We start from the raw sequence: 25,587 nt of genomic DNA on the forward strand, positions 1-25,587 counted from the left end.
CGTCCTTGGTCAAAACAGAACTTATCAACTAAGCTAAAAGATTTAATATAACCTATATTCAAAGCTAAGTTATGGTGCCTGCTAAAAGCTCATTTCAAATTCGAAGAGTTCTGTAACTTCATTACGTCATCAGTTTTTTGTTTCGGCATTACGGGCGAGCGACTGCGTTGGCACAAGGCCACCTTAGTCTGACAACAAAGCTTCGGAGATTCAATTCAGCAACGGTTGACAGGTGGAAAAACTAGATGCAGAGCTACCCAACCAAAGGTGGCGGGAAGGGTGAGCTGCAATTAACTAGAGTCAACAAGACTAATCATGACAGCGGCGGAGGGAAGACCATTTACATCCGTAACCGTTGATCAAGGTTTGTCTCACCTCCTGTGACTTCCTCTCCATATCTTTAGGCTTTAGAAAATGACCTTACTTCTAAGAGTCAGAAGACACCTCCTCTCCTCGTGTGACTGACGATGCCGCATGATGATGTCTACAGCTCTCGCGTCGTAGATTTCATCCTCTCGACAGAAGGCCATCTTTCGACGCAAGTATCATATGAATAAGGAAATCTAAATAACTATAACTTTCCCGCCGAGATCAAAGTTGTTGCTTTCAACTCATCCCAACAACGTTTGTCCCCAACAGTTCCATCGGTGTTTGTGCCACCCAGGTTTGGAACTCCGGCAATGACGTCACTCAGGCGACGGCATCCAAATCAGCAACGAAACAATGCCAAGAACAGGACGCCCAACTCCATAGCGTGTAAGCAGTTTATGAAGTGTGGAAACAACAGAACCAAGTCCTTTGTTTCTAGGCTTTGTTGAATTACACAGTTAGCTCGCATAGGTTGACCATAATCGATTTTCGTGCTAACGAAGTATGCATCATTATTTCCATGTCAGATAAATCATAAGAATGCACTTTTATAAGTACGGGTGTACATATTTCATTCTCAACCCAAGACCATCTTTAGTTTAGTTTATTCCCTCTCGATTTGTGAGTATAGCTTTCGAAATACATGAAAAATTTCCGATTTTTGTTTCGCCTCTACTAGTAATCTGATGTTTTTTCTATTGTTGGTTATTTTCTTTATCTTTTTTTTTTCTTATTTTTGCGGCACAGCGGATAACCTACTGTGTAACAGTAATCGTTTTATATTTTACAAGGTATCAGTTTTAACATTCTTCCTTAATTTTTAAATTCACTTCCATTTGCCAGTTTTTCTTGCATTATGCAATATAAGGGGATATATATATATATATATATATATATATATATATATATATATATATATATGTGTGTGTGTGTGTGTGTGTGTGTGTGTGTGTGTGTGTGTGTGTGTGCGTATATGTATATATATATTCATGTATATGTACGTGTGTATGTGTTGTGTCTTATCTCTTGAGCCAAACCTTTTGTTATTGAGGTTCAAGTGCTTAATGCTGAAATTATGCATATATATATATATATATATATATATATATATATATATATATATATATATAGATATATATCTGTATAAATGTATTCTTTGTGTACAAAAGTTCACAAAGACATAATAACGTTATAATCAACCAAAGCCATCAAATTCAGATGTAAGCCTGCGACAAAATTAGAGCTGATACCAAAATCTCTCCAATCGTTGCGATCCAAGCAAATGTCTTCTGATAGAATGCGAACGGCCTTGAGTGGCTTGCAAGGTCTGCCAAGCGCTTGGAATGCCTTCAGTGCGCATGCGCCGCTCGTCGTTACTTGAAACCGCACGCGAATTCTTATCGCGGTTTCCTCGATTCATTAGTTTATTAAGATAACGAAGCAATAATTGATCTAGACCCGTTACACAAACGATGATTTCACGGGAACTTAGAGATTCTCGCTTGTGATTTTGCTATCGACTATTTGTGTCAGACAGACGGACGCGGACACTGTTGGAGACAAAAGTGACAAACAGACAGGCAGACGCCAGTGTGCATGAGGAGAAATTGAACATTTAACGTCAGGGAATCGTAAGACGCAGATCTTCCAGGAACTGCTGCGATCAATCATAGCTCATGACTGAATTCTGAATCGTTCCCATGTAAGTGACTGTAGGATCCAGTTTTTACAATAAGGAAGAAGTGTTTGGTTATATCTTAGAGAACGTTTCCAACGCAAGAAAAGTGCCGGTCTCGCAGTTGCTGGTGAAATTCTCTTTTGCTGAATTCGAGGTTAAAATTGCGCTATTAAGTGAAAATTGCCTTCATAACCCATGAATCGTAACAGCGAATGCTCGCTGGACATTCTCTCTCTCTCTCTCTCTCTCTACTCTCATCTCAATCTCTCTCCTCTCTCTCTCTCTCTCTGTCTTTCCCTCTCCTCCTCCGGCATGAATATATCGTTTTTACTACCAAAAATCAGAACATAGATTTACTTACAGGTACTAAAATTACCAACTTTAATTTCTTCTTATACTGTCGCAAAACAGATTAATGATAAAGGTTTGAATTTATTTATAAATATAAGACTTTAGTCATACTTAAGTTTATTGCAAGTACAAAAAAATAAACTTAGAGAGCGATAAAGAGAAAGGACCTAGAATATCATTCAGGAATTCGTCCTTCAACCTTGGGTTGTTTTCACATGGCTAAGCCTAATCGCATTAAGAGTGCTTTTGTCTAGGCTATCGAAAATCTAACGGTTAAGAGCGGATAGAGCGACAAAAATACAATCACGTATAGAACAAGAAATATAAGGCTGCAGGAACCGGCTCCCCACGCATTCTGAAGTTGATAGAAATTAGGTCATGAGGCTATAACTTAACATTACGAACTGCTGATTCTATATATATAATAATTACTTTTGTTAATGCTACCAATATTTTTACTGTTGTATTGTTTATATATGTATATGTACAAACACACACACACACACACACACACACACACACACACACACATATATATATATATATATATATATATATATATATATATATATATGTTTATGTGAATGTGTGTAATGTTTACGCTTATATATTGCTTTAGAAGGTATCTCAAATTCTAGGAGTTAGACACAAACAAATATGTACGTATATATATATATATATATATATATATATAATATATATATATATATTATATATATATTATATATATATATATATATATATATATATTGTTGTATATATGTATATATATTGTGATAAGTTTTCAAAACCCATAAAACCCAATGACACAATGATAACAAAACATTTCAATTGGCAGTACAGTCCACATCACTCACTGAAGAGTATGGACAGTTGTCAGCTAACAGGAGCAATTATATGGAATACGCGGGTGTAGAATAATGGCACTATATAGTGGGATTAGCAACAGCGGTGGTCATGGGACTAAGGAGGTCAATCATTCGTTGTTTCAGTCCTCTCTGGTTTCCACCTGGGTCAAGCCTGGTGGATGGATCCACTGGAGCACCTCCTTATGTATGGGTATGTTTAGTCAAGACTTCCAGAGTCTTCTGATTCTAAAATTTCCTTTCGGATGGCCAGTTACTTCCAAAAACATCTTAGCCTTATTTCAATGTATACATTGTTTTCTTGTGTCCGTCGCTTCATTAACAAAAAACATCTGGAAACCCAGAGAAGAATATCAAACAGAGAGAATATGTGCACGAAAGAAACTGAAAGCAGTGAGTCGAGATACCCTTTATAGGAGACAAACCTGAAGATGACTTCAGAGTGACTGAATCTCATATGTTCTTGAGGTTTTGTCTGCCCATGAATTGTCAAGAAGAATAATGAATATAAATGCGTTCTTCATCGAGTGGTCTCTTCGCAGGCATATCTCTACAACACCACGGCTTGTTTCATTGTCGTTATATATAACATATATAACGTATATGTGTGTATCTACATATGGATATATGTAAGTAGATACTTTCTCTGCTTTTGACACTACTAGTATAGGGTACGGAGTGGGAAATCGCAGACCCCAGGCCAATTGGTGACATTCACAACAAGCTGACAAGCGATTGCTGCTGCTTTATTTTCTTGTCACTCTGTCGGAGTGAAAAGTGTGATTGTCACTGGCCTCGCCAAACAGGCCCATCTTCCAGTCATGAAACATTTAAGAGTCCTGTACACTACTACGTGCTCCCTATGGCTTCAAGACAGAGAGGCTCTCATGCCATTTAACGAGCATTTCCTCTTCCAAGGAATTCGCAGCTTTTGTCTCAGTAATACAGTGCATATCCCAAAGCCACTGGCGCCTCTTAGGTCAGTATTGCCCAGGTGTATGAATTAGTTGATGTTGCAGAAGTTTCCTACACTGGGGGTTTATTCATGATTTAACACAAACAGTATGAATGTGACAATGATTGCTGTGTTGTTATTTTCTGGAACCCCTTTCTGTAAAGGGAAATGGTATATATGAATGTAGCAATTATATTTTACTTTTCTATGTCGAGAGAGAACTAGAAAAACGGAACTAAGAGTTACAGTCGAATTGAGCTCAACATTTTCTGTGACAAATTCTGTCTGCAAAGACTACATAAATGAGTCCTTCCATCTGCACCCTAATGGCAATATATGTCTCCTGATATAACCTTCTTCAAGCTAATGTACTACATATAGAGATATAAAGATTTAGAATTCGACTATTAAAGAAAATGGGAAGAAAATAGGAAGAAAGCCGAACTCCCAAGGTTGAAATTAGGAAAGAGAAGACGAGAGGAAACAAGAAGAGGAAGAAGGATGATGAAAGAAGGAGGAACTGACGACAAGGTGTTTTAAGTGGGAAAGCGTCATTGGAGGGGAGAAAATTAAGAAGCAGGAAAAACGGAGGGAAGAAAACGGCCATGATTACAAAAAAGGCGTGATTATCACCACGTTCACTGACGTCAGACCTTACAACCGCAAGTAATTTCGTGAGCTTATCTTTTAACCTTCAGCAAGCAGTAATTATGATATCCGGTTAACACGCACTAATGAAGATATTAATTTATAAAAGAATTTCCTTATAACAAGAGGGAAAAAAAGGACAGTAGGTCAATGCATATCAAGAAAACCCAAACCACAATTCCCGCTGTATCCAGATCCGCCTGGAGATCAATTTCCGGATCGGAGCCTCACCAAAATGTACAAACTTTACTTTAAACAGAAACAAGATAGATGTTGATTATCTTTCGCTTCCTCCTCATCTCAACTTCAGAACCCTTTTTTTTCGCTTTCAGTTTAAAATGAAGAAAAAAAAAAAAAAAAAAAAAAAACATATATATATATATATATAATATATATATATATATATATATATATATATATATATATATATATATATATAGCCATCTCGGTTAACATATGTCACATCCAAAACGCTGTCGCGTCTGGTTCCTTTCACCTCTTGTATTTTTGATCGTATGATCTTAGAGAAGGACGGCAACAGTCGTGATTGTGCATGAAAGGCATTCTAAAGACATTTTTTCTTCATCCATAGAGATATCATCAGTGGTGAAGAGGTGGCGTGGGAACAAAGGCAGAAAGCCAGTTCTATATATATATTATATATATATATATATAGTATATATATATATATATATATATATATATGTGTGTGTGTGTGTGTGTGTGTGTGTGTGTGTGTGTGTGTGTATGTGTGTATATACATTGAAGCATTTGTCTTAATCACAATAATTATAGTTTAATTCCCCTTTTTCCTGTGTGATCACCAAACGTGAAATAGGAATAGCTGGCTTATTTTTATCGGTTGCACGCTTATTTCTAAAATTAGGATTCGGTAGATATATATTTCGATATCTTTGATGGTGGCATTGTTCCCAAGTCATATTCATTTCTGATTTCTATCATAAAGAGAAATCGTCCAATTAAAGTCATTCGAGTCTTGAAAGAACAGATTGACTATGACGTTTCGTCGCTGTGAACAAGACCCACGAGCAGCTTCGTACCTCTTGATAATCCTTCATTCAGGGAAGCTTGTCTGTGGCCCCTGACGAACAGATATCTTTTGCGACGACGGTTAAACATTGCTCACGTGGCACAAACCAAAGAGAATTCTTTGTGGAGGACGATTCTGAGAACAATTTCCTTAGAGTTTCAACTGGGCTGTCATAAAATTTGGTTTACTGCCGCGTCTCCCTTTCCTCTTTGTAGAGTTGAGCATCACGTGACTATGGGTCACGGTCCCTGACTTTCAGGTATCATGTTTTTGTTATTTCGTCTTCCTATACTCGCAGGTAAACGTCAACTGACTCTGGCGCTCGTATTGTTGTGGTGCTTAATGGTGTTGTCTTAAGAATATTTGCATTTTGTCAGTGTGCGTTTCCCGTAAAAAAAAAATAATAATAATAATGAAATAATAATAATAATAATAATAATAATAATAAAATAATAATAATAATAATAATAATAATAATAAAAAGCTGAAAATATTTAGGCAGTTTTGCATCAAACACATTTCGTCTCTAAATGTTGTTTTTGAAGATTCAGTGAGTTCACTCTCCGTAGACTATCTTTGTTAACTCAGAAAAAAATAGGTATATGATTACGCCGTGCGCCTTATATAGACAGAACTTAATCTGACATAAAGGTTTAAACATCTATAGCAGTCGAATTAGTGTTGTTTTTATGTTGTTTAATGCAGTGCATTTCACGGAAGTGAGATTACGAACGACGAACAGAAACATGAATGTTCGTTCTCTGCGAAACCTTCTGCCGGACTGTATTTTCACACTTTATTTCCGATTTTTCTTTTTCATTCTCATCAGAGCAGTAGCGCCTATTTCAAACTGCCATCAAATGAATATTAGCATAAAAATCAGGAAAATAACGAAATTAACAAGAATGAGGTAAAAAAAATAAATAAGCAATATCCACAAATGACTGATTTTTATACGTGTACACATGTAATGGAAAGTCAGAAGTTACTCATAACGCTGCTCGGTACACCAAGGTTTTTCTTCTTCTTTTTTTCTTTGTCTGCTAAAGGTAACTCATGCATTTATGTTCCTAACGGTGCGATGTAATTACGTCCATTTCAGTTCAGCAACATCCGGGGTGTTTTTTATCTCCTGTTCTTCAAATACACTTGCATATATTATCTATCCATTTGCCTATCTATATGTGCGTGAGTGTGCGCTTCTCTGTCATTTGCATGACAGTAATTGCTACTGCTATTTCGCCATCACCGAGAAAGTACGCTCCTGTGCGTGTGTCAAGAGAGAGAGAGAGAGAGAGAGAGAGAGAGAGAGAGAGAGAGAGAGAGAGAGCTATTCATTCAGATCTCATGAAGCAAGTCAACAAATTGCCATTTCTAAGCAGGATTTTTAAATACGATTTTCCGAGAACCACCATGCAAAAGGACATTAGGACCTTGGAAAAACTGGACACAGCACATTAATCACACACACACACACACACACACACACAGAAAGAGAGAGAGAGAGAGAGAGAGAGAGAGAGAGAGATTATCCTCTGAATGTGATGGTTACCTCGGATATTATTCGTGAACAGTTATTGAACGGAATTTGAGAGCAAAAGAGTCAGAGAGAGAGAGAGAGAGAGAAGCGCAAATGAAATCCAATCGACTGTTGACGTCGCCGCAGACTCTGGTAACGTTCCCTTTTTCACCTGTCCAGAATTGAACAGCATTAGCAGAGTAGCAGAGCCAGAGGGTCGGTCTCTCGACATCACAATGAGACAGTGCCATAAAAGGCTCCCTCCCTCTATCGCGGAAGAGAAGACAGACTTGTCTGGCAGGGTTAGCCAACAAAACAACACGTGGTGGCCCCAGCTGGCGAGAGTGGGTGGGTGGGTTGGTGTCGGGGCTGACAGGTGAGTTTTGGGTGGCTGAATGGCAGAGGGTGAATAGTATAGGAAGAGATGAGGATTTTACTTGAAGGTGCGAAGGTGAACGCGTAAGTTTGGAGGCTAAGAACCCATAGATGGGTAGTGTTACTTCACTGCACAGTTAGGACTTACATCATTTGACGATTGGCCTCGTCAGCTGAAGGTAAACGCTATTGTTTTCTTTACCGCGGAGTTTTTTTTTCCGTTGTGTGACTCATTTAACTGAATTTTCCTTTTGTTCTGATGCAACATGACACTCGTATGACGTCGTGGCCTTGTCTTACTCTCTTGATGTTTCATTCATGAAACCTAGCCATCTAAATTTAATTAACATTGTTCTTTGTTCTGTTGTTTTGCACCTACTATATATGGTTCATCGTGAAACGGTATAATGTTCATGGAATCTGCAGTAAAATTATTGACTGATTTATCGGTCAGCTTTATTCATCATTGATGGAATCGCGAAAAGAAGTCTACCTGACGCATGTAAAGCTTATTAAGAATCAAGACTTGAAGAGGCATCTTATGAGCTTCGATTTTTTCTGTTGATACAACATTCGAAATGTTGAATTTTAACCTTTATTCCAGACGTATTCGACTCACTAGCAGAAAAGTTTAAGAGGCTTCGAAACATTGAAACAATGCTTCGAAACTTCGATGCATTGTGGCGAATACCAATTAAATAAGTTTTTTCACATTTCATTTTACTTCGACACATTCCCGTACTCTCCTTATTTGATAGTATTTGATTTTCATCGTCGTTATCAGCGATATTGGATGAATGTTACGTTTTCAGTTGTATCTATGAGTGAGTTGTTGTATGTGAAAGCAGGACATGTCAGGGATGTGCGAACAGAATTGGACGGAACCTACCAAATGCTTTCATTATGTGAAAACAAAAAATGGATGATTTTTTCGTCATAGAAATTATCACAGGTCTGAGCCGATTTTCACCACTTTCTAAAGGATTTACAGGGTAAACATGTATCAGCGTTTGGTTAATATCTTTGATGTTTTTTTTATCTAATTACAATTATTTACATTTTGTTTCTGGAATATGGTCTTATACAGCGCTTTACTTGAGGTGGCCTTATCCTACACCTGATTGTCTCACCCTCTCCCTTTCCAGCTCAGCTTTTGTCTGGAGTTTGATTTGTAGTTTTGTTTATCACATCTGAAGTCAAAAGTGAGAAATATTCCAAAGGGCGGGAAAGAAACGGAAAAGAATTCAAAGTAATTAGGCCAAGCTAATGTTAGATGACTGATTCTATTTCGACAGAAAAAAGTCATCTCGTGATTACTCTGATCTTGGTCATTGCTACGTGATTCATCGAACTCTTACTGACATTTCCTAGCTATCAAGAGGATACACACACACATATATATAGGGTGTCCATAAAGTCACAGTACCATTACAAGTATTTATTGTTTGCATTGGTACTGGGACTTTATGGACACCATGCATATGCGTGTGTGCGCGCGTGCGTAAAACTACCAAATTTAAATCATGAATCTGGGTACGCGTGCCTATAGGGGACATAGTATCCTGTTCTTAATGAATTTGCACCTCTTTTGAACTCACTGTGGTTTCTGCAGTGTAGACAAAGGCTCCCGTGACTTGCCCCATGGAGAGAGTTAAGATAAAACTCTCGCCTCCCTATCATCTGTTGTCTTTTTTACTTTCTTCTTGGTTCATTTCAACTACACCGTAGATTGGTCGTTCTTTGCAACATCAGTTATTGTTACAATGTTGCGTTGTCGTATTTCTGTCTCTCAAAGGTGTGTATGTGTGTGTGTGAGAGAGAGAGAGAGAGAGAGAGAGAGAGAGAGAGTTAATTGATCATGATGAAGATTTATGCCACAGTTGTTTGTTAACTGTCTCTATATTGTACATTCTATCTCCCATCTCTAAAAATGCAATACGACAAATACGGCTAGTTTTCATTATTCTGAAGTACTAAAACTTGTGTTGATTTACTTTCTCTTTTTCCTTCTCAACTCTTGATTATGAAAGTGTGACAATGCTCGTTCTCCATCTTATTGTGACAACCAACAATAAGCGTCACTCTCATGGATGACAAAGGACTGCAGCAGATTATTTCTCCGGGTGACTGAATAGCCTAATAATAGTACGTTAACAACAGTTGTCCTCCTGTATGACACTGGTCCTCTCTTTGTCTTTCGACAGCTATCTCGGCTGCTCTTTTCCTGGTCTACTTTTTCTACTGATATATTATTTCTGCGGAGAAGGGAGAAAATCTTTCCCCAACTCTGTTCTTCCCGACTCTCTCTCTCTCTCTCTCTCTCTCTCTCTTTCTCTCTCTCTCTCTCTCTCTGCGGTTAAGAGGGAAATCCCACCAAAGGAAAGTCTTGCCATAATTGCAAGAGTTTCTCACCGGTCTGTTTCAGTCCCGCAAGTTGATTCCTCTTTGGACAAGGTCTACAGCATATCATTTTATGTACCTTGTTTTGGAGTACGTTATTGGTGCTTATGCCCCTGGATTTATATATTATAAAGCTGAACTGCAACGTAATATTCACCAAGGCACGGTATCAGAACATTTGAAAATGTACACAGTTCGACATTAATCTCAATTAACGGTCTCTTTTTGTCGGGGCGGGGAACGGGGGAGTGTCTGCCTAACCGGATCTCAGATCTATCTGTTACGTCACCTACTGACATTTTCGCAGCATCGATTTCTCAGATCGGCTGCTCTTGGTTAGGGTTATTTCTTCAATGTTTTAACTTAATTTTCTTCTGTTTTAATCTAAGCTTCGATTTCAAAAAAAGGCAAAAAGAAAATCATCACTTTAGAAGCATCTCCAACGACCTGAAATCCGTATCACCAACGAGAGAAGAGCACATTAAATGATCTCGTAATCGCACGACCTTGAGGACGAAGACTTGTTTCTTGACGTAATATAAACGTCGAGAGAGAGAGAGAGAGAGAGAGAGAGAGAGAGAGAGAGAGAGAGAAAAGTCAATAGACTGTACTGTCAAGGTCCCCAGTGAACCAGACGCGACTAGCTCTCCTCTCCTTGGTACCGGGATGTGCGTCTTTTGTTGTTGTTAACCTCATCAGGTTTTATTGTTTGCATGAAGAGCAAATGTGTATCACCGTTACAGCCTCTTCACGGACCCACGGCTCCTGATAACATTCGTCGTCATATGAGCGTTGTTCCTGAATCCTGACTTTTCCCTGTCATAAAATGTAGTCCCGGAAAAAAAAAGTCACTGCAATGATTATAAGTCTGACATATGAATCAAGAATAAAATCTCGTTTGAGAAACATCCACGAAATTTAATTTTCATAAGCAACCCCTATTCCAAGTGATGTTGGTTGTTATTTAATGTTTTCATCATGTTTGCTCCAGAAAGTAACTAGCTTTCGCTACTGACTAGTTAATTCAGGGCAATTTTTTTTCTTTTCGTTGGACAGAAAAAACTTATATATTAGATATCTTGAGAACGAGATAACCTGAATTCCGAGAGAAGGCGAATGGAACGTAAAATCACGTTTTGATAAAACGTTGAAAACTGTTTACGAAACAGTTGGACTAATCTGCAAAGCTCTGGCATTTATTATCACCCCTCTTTAAAAACTTAGTACACAAGTTTGCGTAAAAGACTAGAAACAAAATTAATGGTCAAATATAAATATAGTATAATGTATTTTATTAAGTCTTTCCAATCTAGCCAAAAAACGTGTAATTCTTAAACCTTATCGTTGCAAGTGACGAGGTCTATCTTTACGCTTGTCATGTTCTGTGGCGGTCTATTTATCGTGAAGTGCCATAACTTGAAAGGACTAATCCTTTAATAGTATTACTCTCTCCTCTCTCTCTCTCTCTCTCTCTATATATATATGATATATATATATATATATATGAATATGATTAGAGAGAGAGAGAGAGAGAGAGAGAGAGAGAGAGAGAGAGAGAGAGACTTGGTCCCAGTACATATTTTAACATTATAACCGGCAGTGAAGAAAAGTTGTCGCCTAGTAAGAAGAATTTTGTACTACTGGACGACCAGGCAAATCCCCAAAATTGACAGGAATTATTGAGAAAAATAGAAAAGTTACCCTTGCAGTTTTGGCTTCCGGGACTCTGCCCACCTATCATAATTCCCATCTGGTCGCCCAGTGAAACTTCCTTAGAATATGCCCTGCTTGTTTCTCTTTGGACGAGTCCAAAATAAATGAGCAAAAATAGAAAATCTTAAAGAGAAGATTTGTTTAGAATGCGCTTTTTAAATGCACAGAGGAAGGGTCACCAAGAACACATATACAACCAAGAACTCAAATGAGAAACGACACGGCAGAGTTAATTTCAGAGCTCTAAGTTAACAAGCTCGAGTGAGTGCCAAGGGAAACAGGCAATCATCGTCCGTTAACAGAAATTTAATGTCACATGAAACGACGCGAGATGGAAATTCTAACGGTTCTCACGCACAGCCAAGTGGAAGGACGATTTCCTCGTGTGATGGAGCGCTAATGCTTGGATTTCACATGCGCTGGTTTGCAATCATACACAGCATTACGTAGTTTCACTACTGTACATGTCATCCAAAAGGGAAAGAATTCTGAGTTAAATGTAAATAACTCACTTTCACCTTTACCCAGTAATCGCTGCACACACCTCAAAGGCCTCTGTGAAATTTCGCCACTCGTATCTCTCCTTTGTTCTCGCTTCCACAAATCTCCACTCATGTCTGGCCTCCCGTCTGAAGTTCTCATCCAAGGAGAGCTGGGCGTTCCAACTCTTCTAAAGTGGTCACAAGGAGCTAAGATAACACTATTGCGTGCTGTTCTCCGGGGATGGTAAGGACATGTCCAAGCCATCTACATCTCCCTTCCGTGATTATATGATCTACATAAGGAAATTCCATAATTCCCTTACGGTGTAATTTCTAATAAGATCCTGCCATCTGACTCCTGGATAATCTTCGAACAGCTTTATTTTCGAAAAATCGGCAAAATCTTTTAGATATATTCCATTGTCATAAAAAGATTCGTGTCTATACAGTATTACAGATCGTACAGGACTCACTAGACTTTTTTGTTGTCCATTATTCAAGATGTTCTTACAGATTAAGCTGACCTTGGTCTGTAAGCAAAAAAAAAAAAAAAAAAAATTCCGAAAGACCAGACTTGATACAGGAAGTTCATGTACATCATTAGGCAATGGCGTCAGCATATTGAAGGTACAACAGTACTGTAAGCAAAAGTGAGCTAATTTATCTTTAAATCTAGTTTAAAATGAGTTGCGGAATTACTGACCAGGGTTTCAATTTCACAGATGATTAGATGGGCATTAAGTAGTTTGTTTGCACACATGCTCTATCTCCAGTGTCTGCAGTATCTCTTGTAAATTCATCGTGCTTACAGTGGTAGATGAAGGCAGTCGAAAATCTAAACCACCAATAAATAACCCAAAATACTTCATGCATAACCTTTCACTGGGGGTTAATGACACTTGCTGTTTATCCACCAACAATAAATTCATGTTCAGACTACAGTAACCAAGAATGGTGTGTCTGTAATGAGCACTGCAAAGTCAAGGAATTTTTAACAGAAACTTAATGATTAGCCCAAGTGGAAAAAATCGAGAGCAGAAACACGAAATGGCATTCGGGAACAACATTATAAAAGAGAAAACGCGCCATCTCATCTCCCAAGGATAACAAAAACACAGTTGATTCGCCGTCCGCAACCTGGGATGTTGCCAACCTGATGCTCGGCAGTTTTTAGAACCTCTGTGTCGGAGAGAACTATCTATCGTATAAAATGTCTGTATAATTTTGAGCACAAAAGTCCCATAAAACTCTTCAGCTTTACCTACTACAGCTTCTGATCATCCTTGTGTGAGAGCCAAACCCCTGCTTGCTTTTATTCATGATGTCCTAAGATTATGGGTTTTTCCTTGGGGCGACAATCGGAGCAGACTTCCGTAAACAATTTTGGTGGGTTCCTGGCATACTATTTCATAGCTTAAGTTACCAGTACATTCGATACCTCGGCGGAATTTTAACACCATGTATAAAGCTTCGTTCAGACAACATTTTGCCTCTTGCTGGTTTCGTTCGTAAATGAAATATTTTCATGCTTTGCTGCCCATGCATATCGAGCAATAGACTCTTCTTCCTTGATCGTATGTCCTTCGAAATTACCGTGGTAGCGAAAGCTCTATAACCTAGTTTGTTTATCTCTTTGATTTGTTATTTTGCTTTATGTTATTATATAGCAAACACCCTAACTCTTAGGCATCAGGTATTTGTCTCAATTAGAGGGGTATTTTAATCTTGTATGGTTTGGGTACCTATGTGTTCAAGTCCCTACATCATTTGCCAAATCCTGTTGTTAGTAAATAGGAACAACTGGTTGAAGAAGGGTGTTCTTGTTTTCCTTTGTCGTAAGTCACCAGAGTGAAACTCAGTGTTCGATCTACGAAGAATAAGTCCATATACGCTTACCTACAAGCTGTAGACGGTTTCCCCCTTGTTCTACTGTCTAACTTGTAGGCTATGAAGACTTGCCTAATAATCATTGTGAACTATGAAGTTTAACCCGATAGTCATACCGGTCTATTATGAGTGATATTCCATAGTTTTACCTACAGGCTATGAAAAATTGCACTTTAGTCTTACTCCAAAGCGATGAAGAGTTGATTTTATATTTTGCCTGTAGGCTATAAAGACCCGTTCTTCAGTATTACCTGTAGGCTATGGGAGAGTAGCTCCATAATCATTCTTGTGGACTATGAAGACTCCTTCTGTGCTCTTACCTGTAAGCTAAGGAAGAGTTCCTTCAGTTTCAGTCTCATCATTAGGTTATTGTAGACTATAGAACTCTTGCGCCACAACCATTACAAGAGGACTTGATCAATATTCTTAACTGTAGTCCACAGAGAACTTTTAAGGAAGACTCACTCCATAATCTTGCCAGTTGATACAGAAGGACTTTTCAGTGCAAGATTTGCAGAGTATTACTTTCGAATTTTTGGATTATTATATATTCATGCAAAATTAGTCTGCATGAAACCTGTAATGAAAACCATCATTAGGGAAATTCATATAACGTATACTCTCTCTCTCTCTCTCTCTCTCTCTCTCTCTCTCTCTCTCTCTCTCTCTCTCTCTCTCTCTCTCTCTCTATATATATATATATATATATATATATATATATATATACTATGTATTGTATATATATATATATATATATATATATATATATATATATATTATTTATAGTGTATACACCATGAGGAGATTAATAAATTGTGTTCTTAACGGATCGACCAAGAAAGAGAACCTAAGAGAAGGAACTGGTTGTCAGAGAGCGTATAAAAGTTGGCTAAGTATCCCTAGCACTGATGCCAAAGTTTACTCACAAATTTAAAGTAAAATTAATATGAAGTTAAATAAAAATCATTAATCTTTTAAGTGCGTTTCATATTTAGTGAGGCAATCCAATGTCAGTGGAAGTCGAGTACTCATGGCTAAATAAGACGTTAGATATAAGTTATAAAAAGGTTCAAAAATTTAAGTCAGATTTCTGTATGATACTGAGGGCAATGTCCTCATTGCTGTCTACACTAACGCAACACAAGTATCTTGGCATATTTCTCAAATGCACCCAAAATAAAATATAGTTTCTCTCTCTCTCTCTCTCTCTCTCTCTCTCTCTCTCTCTCTCTCTCTCTCTCTCTCTCTCTCTCTCTCTCCCCTGCATCGAATGCTTTATTAATACGACATTACTCATGGAAATTCCTCACCAACGCTTAGCTCACTTCGTAGGGCGGTCCTTGAACTTTATTAACTACAGAAATATCTCTTCTTCTCTTATTTTATGTCATACTCTTTACCTGCTTTAATTCTTTTATCTTGATGTACAAACATAGTTGAATCATCCTGCTAATTTTAATTGTCACGCTTTTCTGATAAATGTTGTATTGAGAAAACTATTGCCTGTCTCTTAATTGTCATGTTTATGCATGCATACATACAGCGTCTCAGTGGCGTGGTTGGTATGGTATTTGCCTGCCACCTCGGTGGCAGCTAGTTCGATTCTCGGGCATTCCACTAAGGCGTCAGAGGTGTGTATTTCTGGTGATAGAAGTTCACTCTCAACGTGGTTCGGAAGTCACGTAAAGCCGTTGGTCCCATTGCTGAATAACCACGGGTTCCTTGCAACGTAAAAACATCATACAAACAAAATAAAAACAAACATACATATATACATACATACATACGTTGCAAATGAGCAGGAAATCTCTGAGAAATCATTCACTACAGAACGATAGATTTATCTGAACCGACCCAGTGTCTGCTCGCAATTACATCGAGATTGGCCATTGCATGCAAGATAGCTTAGTAACGAAATAATGGCTGAGTGAGTCACGTCAATCTTGGTAGAGATTCGACTTCTCATTCCATCCTCTTCTTTTGATGTCTTGCAATGGAAGGGAAATGAAATGTCAATCTCATTCCGGATCTTTTCTCGAAACCTTTCATGAAGGGAGTTGCTTTTGCAGTCGCTTCAAAAAAAGATGTAAATATTTATGGTGCAAACGTATCATAAGAAAATAATTTGCTCTATGAAAAGCCTTGTAAATTTTGCAAAATAGAAACCGTTTTTTTGTCATTTCAGCAGCGATGATTATTGTACGTACAATTGACAAGCAAATTATGAAAAGCAAATATAAAGACAATCACCGTAAAAATATGTCTAAATATTAGCACGAGTTTCACAATTCGGTCGGACCAGATTCAGTGGTAGCATTAGGATAGCATATTTATGAAAAGAGTCTAGAACAGTGGTTCCCAACCTTTTTTCGGCCATGCCCCACACACTCTCCTCCAAAATCCTGATGCCCTCTGTGCTGATGTACTATAATTCTTCTATCCTCGGGAGGAAGCCTAAAAGGCCATTAACTTGGTTTAAACACTCTCGAATTGGGCCCCCTTAAAATCAAATTACCCTGGATGACAGACCGAGGAGAAGCAAAAAGGAATGATTTACAGTTGAGTGTTGATCAAAACCTCCGTTAATCTCTCATGCCAATTTTGATTCTAGAAATCCTTCATATTCTAGGAACCCTGTAGGTATCAACAAACGTGCTCATCCGGGTATATATGCATTTTGATATGAAATATGCGTCATTTTTTCAAGTGGCGCTTCCTTCAAGCGAAATAAAACTTAGTAGAAAGTAGGACTTCAATCATATGTAAGTTGTTTTTATTACCACTGCTGTTGTTCAGCATGAAGTGCACATATTATCCCGGAAAAAATTAAAATTGCTAGCTATCAAACAGTTAGATAATGTGCGCCATAATTTCTCGCAAGCGTGCGCTTGCATCCATGAGTCTTTGTTGACGAAAAATTGTTTTCCTGAAACAGGCTAGAAAATCACTATGCTAACCCCTAGGTAGTTCCTTTAAATACAGAGCATATAATGTGGAAGAGAGAGAGAGAGCGAGCATGTTTTATTTCTCCATGATATCTTGAACTCATTTTTCATAACTCAAGCCATGAACGGGGTAGGTTGCCAGGTGCTGTGCTCCTTTTTAGCTTTATATCTGCCGATCTCGAATTCGGTTCATGTTTTGTCCAATTGCAGTCATATTGGTCTTATCATTTAAACACAAGAAAATATTATGAAAACAGCGGAAATTAGAAATAAAAAACAGATGAAGTATAAAGAGTAAAACAAACCCACTAAAACACACACACATATGTATATATATATATATATATATATATATACATATATATATATGCATACATATATATACATATACATATATATATATATATATATATATATATATATATATATTATATATAGTATGTATGTGTGTGTGTGTGGGTGCAAAATAAATAGCGGGAAGCTAAAAAGTTGTTAAAAATTCCCATGATTGTCCCAGGTGTAACCCAAGTGAATAGTATATAGGATCCATTTACTCCTCCGAGTGAGAGCAGACTCCTACCGTGGCGTGTGAGCCTCAGCAAGAACAGGCTGCCAACTGTCGGGCCCCGAACATATTCTAATAATATAAGATTCCTTTCCAAGAAATGGAAAGTAAGGAATAATTATGAAGATTCCAAAATTATTGGTATGGCCAGCAAACAGCAGTAACTGCTCGTTCTCGAATCTCCTTAAAATTAAACAGCGGGTCCCTTGTTTCTTACCTTCCAAAATCGCGCCCCCCCCCCCCCCCCCCCCCCCCCCCCCCCCACCCCCCCCCCCCCCCCCCCCCTCTTTAGGTTACATCTGACTGTTTTTTCTTATTTTATTGCCAGTGCCTTTTTATACTCTCTTCACGACAGGTTAGGGACTTTGTACTTTTTAGTGTCTTTTATTGGCTCTAAGTGTTTTCAAATGTTTCACAGGTATTCTTTTCAATGCAAGTGGTTTTTCATGTGTTTATTATGTTAGTTTTGAATAACTTTTCACTATTCCCGTTTAATGTAAAACTAACAGTTCACGGTTTTATATATATATATATATATATATATATATATATATATAATATATATGAATATATATATATATATATATAATATATATATATATATATATATATATATATATATATATATATTATATACAACCTGATGTTTCTTAGGCGAGCGTTTGTACACGTGTTCATGTAAAGCAAGAAAATTATTATTATCTTATTAAATCGCTATTTCCTTCATTGAATCCTTCATTTTCTCTGTATCAATCTCTTCCCGCGATTCCTTTGTCATAACTCATCATTTCCTTTGATATTCTTTCGGCCATCTTTCTTTGAAGTTCTCCTAGGTCTACTTCCACCAATTTAATGAAAAACTCGGATTTTCATGGGCGTCTTTTGAATTCGTCTTTTAGTCGTTTTAATCCTGTATAGTTTATTGTATCATTGTTCTAACCTACATGTATGTGCATCTATAGGTATTCTATATTTCATACTTCCCAGCCCCTTTTCCTAGTGGCTATCTGTTTTTATGTATGTATATGTATGTATGTATGTATGTATGTATGTATGTATGTATGTATGTACCATATGAGCTGAGACGTCATCATGACGTAGTCGGTTTATGTTTGAGGTTCTCGGGAAATCGTTGGCTTATTTGAGAGGATCTCGAATCGTCGCCGGTTTACTGGGTCGTTGGCGGTTCTGATTTGGATGTCTATTAATTCTAGAGATTTCGAGTCATCGTCTATTAATAAAGGATCTGGTTCGAGAAGCAGGTCTATTCCAGGCTCGAAAATGAGTAGAGGCTCTTGATTCGCTGTCGATTTATTTTAGGTTTCCGGATCGATAACGGCTGACTTTAGAAGTCCTCAGGCCGCTAGTTGTCGGTTTGCTGTCGGAGGGTTTTTGAAAATTCTTGAAAACAGAAATGAAACTCTCAACCCAACTTGATCTGAAAATAACTTTGAAATATAACTAATTTTATTAAAGAATTCGTGCCGTTGCCGCGCGTTGTCTTTTTGTCAACTCGGTGCATGCGTGGGAGTGTGGGCAGGAGTGTGCAGCCTGTTTGGTGTCGGTCCCGAATAGATTTGAATTTTGCAATTTTTTTAGGTTTCCTGTGCGAGAGTTTAGTTTATTGGAAAGGCGTAGCATCAGCAAGATAAATGGTAGGTTTGTGAAAAAAAAATTAATAAATAAAAAGTAGGCTAACGAATCACGTGCCGCTTATATAAGGAATCAAGCCTCTCATTGGAAATGCTGTCGTCTCTTTTGGTACACAGCTTTGGTACGGATTATGCAAATGGAAAGTCATCTTTTTGGGAAAACTGACAGCTATTTCAAGAAATCCGGTTCTGTCATTTCTGTATGACTTCATACAACTTGCTGTTCTTTATGCTCGCCCTTTCCATCTTTTTTACTGCCCTTGATTGCACGATTCTATCAATCACGGAAGCAGTATTTAGAATCTTATTTGAAAACTGGGCTAAATTTAGGAATGATCTCCCTGATTAGGAACTGTTTCTGTTCATTCAGTTTGTTTTCTGTTTCATCCCTATTTGGTTTATAAATATTAATTTCAACTCCTACGTTCTGCATGTCATCATTTTATCCCGTATAACAGCTCTTTTCAGTGGATATTACCTATGAATAATAATTAATCATTTATGGAAAATTGCTGCTAAAATCTTATACACTGATGATTCACCCGTTTGTGCGCGATAAGGCTCAATGGAAAAACTTAGAATTGGCGTAACGTTACGCAAATTAAAGGAAATAGGGAGTGTGCTACTTTAGGTTTCTACACAATAATGGATACCGAAGCCAGGTATGAGGACACTAGTCAAAACGTGATTTTCATCAAGAAGTTAGATTAACGAATCACATTTTAGAACTAAAGATCATAGCTTCAAGGTATGTGCTGGCCGGACGCTGTACGAAAGTCGTTTGAAGAAGAAAGCTTGCGGGCGATTCATAAAAGCTGTACGCGTTTCAGAAAGGTTGTGTGCGTGTGTGTGTGTGAGAGAGAGAGAGAGAGAGAGAGAGAGAGAGAGAGAGAGAGAGAGAGAGAGAATGATATTCATAAATCCTAAACACTTCGACAATAATACTGAATAAGAATCTGCTATTACTTTTTCATGCAATACTCGACATTTTAACCTAAATTCCTCGGACAGGTAACATTCTAGTCATTGTTTCAAAGAGGTTTTTTGTTGACTCTTATTACCCATTTCTAAAAGTTTTTTGTTGACTGTTTCCCATTTCACTTTTGAAATTAGTTTTTGTTCTAATCTCTCAGAGACTTTCGGATATTTTCCACTGAAGCAGTTTCGTTCAAATGCCTGACTGAAGTCTACGCAACGTAATTGTCAAGGCAACTTCAATCATGCAAATTTAACTATCTCTTTCTAGATGTGTGTGTGCGTGTTATGTGAGAGAGAGGAAAGAGGAGGTATGGGAGTCCTTCCCTGGAAATATCTTGACTTTTGCAGTGAGTTTCGTTGCCAACTGTTGCGGATTGCAGCTGCTGTTTGTGTGTTAGAGAGAGAGAGAGAGAGAGAGAGAGAGAGAGAGAGAGAGAGAGAGAGAGAGAATTTAAAACGTAAGTGAACAGTAGTACGCTGTCAAAACTTATACCATCATCAATTATTACTTTAAAAAAAGCCGTAGGACCCCGATTAGGTAATCCTCGTCCTATGGCCCTAAGGTGATCTCTCTCTCCTCAGTCTCCTGTCATTGAGTATATATATATATATATATATATATATATATATATATATATATATATATATATATATATTATATATATATATAAATCTCCTGCAGCGGATGGCTGCACTTGCGCGTGTCGGCATCGACTTAAACTTTCATTCACTCCCGAGTGCTTTTTTCTTTGACTATCAGCGGTTGAGGCATTAAAAAAGAAGAGGAAGAAAAAAAACATTTTTCGAGAAAATGCCGCTCATTAAGAGCCAATTACACCTGTCTTTTCTTGCCCTTTCCCGATATGTGTACGCCCTCAACGAATAGATGGTTCTTTGTGCTTAGAAAGAATTCTTTGTGTGTATTAAAAAGCAATAGAAGCTGGATTTACCCATATTCAATTTTTGTCCATCTCCTGAATGTCTTTCACATGTTATCATTCTCTGTAGTTTAAGTTATATAAATAGATTTTTAGAACAACAACACTGTTATGGAAGAATCGTGTTCGATCTTTCAAATCATGTCACCGAAAATAGAAAACGCTTCTTCTTTTGAAATTATGTGTCACTATACAGCCGTTTGTTTTCTATCTAATGAATAAGATGGCGAATATGAGCATTTATTGTCGTTATAATATTTACTGGTAAAACAAAATTTGATTCCACGCGATACTTTTGCTTCGTAAATTTAAAGTTTTTGCAGCTATTCGCAAAGATCATAACAGATTTATCTTCAATTCATTCTGTCTGCGTGTAAAACATACGTAGCAATCTTGCACTTACTCTGAGAGAGAGAGAGAGAGAGAGAGAGAGAGAGAGAGAGAGAGAGAGAGAGAGAGAGAGAGAGAGAGAGAGGCAAGATGTCAGAAATACTAAATTATTCATAACTCCACAATATCTCAAAATGAAAACGATCTCCCATAAAACATTTTATGTTGTGAGAACATTATCCGCACACGAAAGTACCAAAAGTACAATCTTTTTATTATATTTTAGACAAATCATATATAGTGCGCACATGAAAACTAAAAATGACAACGAAAATTCTGTTGAAGTGAAGGTGCGTTCCTCTGCAAGTGATTACCAATGAATGAATGTATGAGTTCGGGGGGAAATGAGTGGCTGAGGCGATGCTCTCGTTGCTGATGTTAAGCTGCCACGAAGCGCTGGACTTGGACAAAAGGTCAGAATTACGGAATAAAAAGATTTCTAGAACAGACTTCACGTATCCGTCATAAAACATAGAATTCTGTTGGTGGTTGCCGCTTGGCTTCAATTGTGCAGGTCTTCTGCCAACACGGGCCTTTGCTCTAAAGCTTCCTAATTGTGGTTAATTGTTGATAGTATAGAGGGCCTACACACGGCAACTTAAAAGATAACCTTCATGCAAGGATCCTTGTATCATTTACAGAGCTACTCAACAAAAAATTTCTTGAATCGCCGTTGCATATGCCGTAGCTATAATCTAAGGATATGTAAATGCGTCGAAGACTATGGAAGAGTTGTTGGTTGTGGGTGGGTGAATTATTGCTGTTTCACTAAAATGTTCCATGTTGCACTTGCCCATCTGGAATGTAAGTAAAACTGAAAGATAGCACGGTGTTACCTTTCGGTTCATTCGTTCACTTGCCTCTTGTGATTAAGGAAAGAGAGAGTATTTCTTTACTTGTTCCTGTTAATACCTAGTAACGGTTGTGACAACTTTCGCATCGGCATTTCCTCTTAGACTTTGTACGTGAGTGGCAGGCTGCTGCGATCACAAGCTCTGAAGTAAGCATATGAAGGCGGTGTCGATGGACTGTTACCCAAGTTAAAAAATGCAGAAAAATAGTTGACAATCTAAAAATAACAATAAGGTCACCGGATGAACTGCAAACACGAAATGAGAAACCTGCACTGCAAACAGAGATGCTCTTCATTCAAGTCAGGGTGTTTGCTACAGAGTGGCAGTTGCTGCTATCTGTATCGCTATTTATAGCGACGTCTTGCATCTCGTCCTATTAGTCTCTTTCGGCGTGTAAATCCTCCGCCAAATGACTCTTATGACTTTTCCTTGCGTGGCGGAGCACTTTCATGAACCGTATCCGTTGCCTCCCCACCATTCGCCCTCCAACCCACCTCTTCTCCATCGGGTCCATCCAAAGCTTCCTCCCCACACAGACAGCGTGGCCACTATCCCCAAGCCACTTGCACGACGCTATCGGCACATTCGGCATTGGGCAAGTTTCTCTCTCTCTCTCTCTCTCTCTCTCTCTCTCTCTCTCTCTCTCTCTCTCTCTCATGATCAGCTTTCAGGTACTACTTGAAGTTAACGATTTTCATTTAAAATATGGTTTTATTGAATACTTTCCAAAAAATCGTTGTTTACCCTCAGGAATTAATGATTACCTTTCAAAAATTGCAGTAAAAGCTTAGAAAATCTGTAGCGATTTGCTTCTAAATACTTTTCCTTCTTATACTGTGGGTTTAAAATATTGCAAGGTAAACCAGGATGATGAAGAATTCTTGTGATCGACAGCAGGGAGAAGCAGCTTTAGAAAACACTAATTCATAACCATCTTAAGTTATCAGCAGCTCAAAGCACTGAAACGTCCTATTGCCTCACTAGCGAGAACCACAAAACTCATAATTTCGGTTTTGCCTCACCAAAACATTTTGCTATTCGAATGTCTTGCTCTAACTTCGTTTGACATTCACTGTAAACACGAAAAATGTAGAAATATGTTTAATTGATATATCACTTTTGGCTTTATGGTAAAAAAAAAGTAGCGGAAATTACGACATAAACAATCGTAGCCCTGGTGAGACCCTTACCTATACAGATATGTTAAGGAATGTTCATTCTGCCAAAGCTTTAATGCAGTTACCACTTCAGTGAAAGAAGGAATTATCATCTGAATGAAATTTTAAAGAGAAGTTATAACTGTCTGCTAGGGTAAGACCTTGTGCTGCCATAAGGCTAGCCAAATCTAACCACACAAGGATGAAAGGTACACAATCCTAAATAAATGTCCTTGTTTCGACTACTACTGCTTTATGAAACCATTTAGAAATAAACAAACAATAATCATGAGGATTCAGCACTTTCCTGGCTCTCTCTTTCTCTCCTTCTAGTATGTCTTACAAACATGTGGCATATTGTTGTGTTGACATCCAGCTCATGGAAGTTGACTAAAATAATTATAAAGCTCTGTGTTCACGAAGCTAGTATTTGCAACAATGGTACAAGTGGTTGTTAGTTGCATCTCTGGGTCTATTATGTATTTTTTTCATTGTCGTCGGTAAAGGCAAGTAATTTCCTAGTAAGAGAGCGTTCCAATTCATCTCTATTCTTCTTCTTCGTGTCATCTTTCTATAGTATTATCAAGACTGAACAAAAATTATATGACGTATAACATTTGTTCTTTCAAGCTAATTCTTGCCCTGCTTCTCCAGACGCAACCGAGAGAGAAGCACAAGTACGTATGATTAATCCTAAAATTAAATGGATTTATCATAGTGAGTGAAGTTGTCAGCAAGTATCAGCACTTAAATGTTGTTTGAAATATATCCCTGAAAAGTCCTTTATGGGTGTTTTTTTTTTTTTTTTTTTTTTTTTTTTTTTTTTTTTTTTTTTTTTTTTGCAGACCATACTATTGGAAGAAGGAAGGGGACCCATGCAAAATCCTTCTCATTTCCTAGTAAACGATTCAGAAAGTTTAAATTTTTTTCGGGTGAAATGTTGCATATTACCGAAACATAGACGCGGGATGTGATAATGACCTGTGCCCAAATACGACGCAGCGCTGCGTGGCTTGGGCCGGGACTTGAGGTTCGCTGGAAGGTCAGTGCAGGCGGACAAAGAGGAATAGCCTACTGGGTGTGATGGGATGTGGGTAGGGCTAGGAGTAGAAAGGCGGGCGTTGCATCGTCTCTGGAATCTTCTAGTAAGTTCACGAAAATTTCTACGCCGACCAGATCCCTGACTTACGTTAACTCATTTTTCATTATTTCAGGTAGTGTGCAAGGGAGATTTTTACTAAGTTTGCTTTCAAGAAGAGAATTCCTATTTATATTTACTGTTACTGATAGATTTTGACCTTGGATCATTATAAAATTACATAAGAATTTATGAAATAATTTATAGTGATGGGGTGCTAAGATTCTCCCAACTTGTAACCTAAGCATATGTTTATCATTGAATATTTTATTGCGAAACCAAGTAAATGAATTACGCAATTCGAATGTTTATGAGTAAGATCCAAACCTCGAACCCTTATTGGGATTATGTTTGACGGTAATTTTGGCCAACTTCTGGTGAAAATGCAAAAGCGACGCGATCACTTCGACCGTTCTTTCACAGTAGGAGGTGGATAACCTACATCGCAAATGATATTTCTGCACCTAAGATTTAGCCCGTCGGCAAGCCCCCAGGGGAGTACGAGAGGCGGAGTAATAAATGACAAAAACTTAACCGTTCACGTAGCAAAGGACCATTTTAGAAGCAATAAGCTTAGAATGATAAATCCCGTAAGTCTATAGATAAAGTAATAGTAAGATCATTATCTTAAATTACGTAAGTTAAATATTGCGTCGTTTGTTGAGGGAATACGTGG

The 25,587-nt window shown here is 37.8% G+C and overlaps 1 protein-coding gene across 2 annotated transcripts in view; it reads left to right on the plus strand.

The window, feature by feature from the left end:
* LOC135224593 (T-complex protein 11-like protein 1) overlaps positions 1–25,587 on the plus strand; it is a 161,819-nt gene that overhangs the window by 16,288 nt on the left and 119,944 nt on the right. The window contains exon 1 of one of the 2 annotated variants that reach the window (XM_064263734.1): positions 7,881–7,991. The exons of the other annotated variant lie outside the window; for it this stretch is intronic. The gene's annotated coding sequence lies outside the window, so the exon portion shown is untranslated. Of the gene's footprint in view, positions 1–7,880; positions 7,992–25,587 lie in introns of those variants that run through there. 2 annotated transcript variants of the gene reach the window in all.

This window comes from Macrobrachium nipponense, chromosome 12, assembly GCF_015104395.2.
Source record: "Macrobrachium nipponense isolate FS-2020 chromosome 12, ASM1510439v2, whole genome shotgun sequence".
Taxonomy (NCBI): domain Eukaryota; kingdom Metazoa; phylum Arthropoda; class Malacostraca; order Decapoda; family Palaemonidae; genus Macrobrachium; species Macrobrachium nipponense.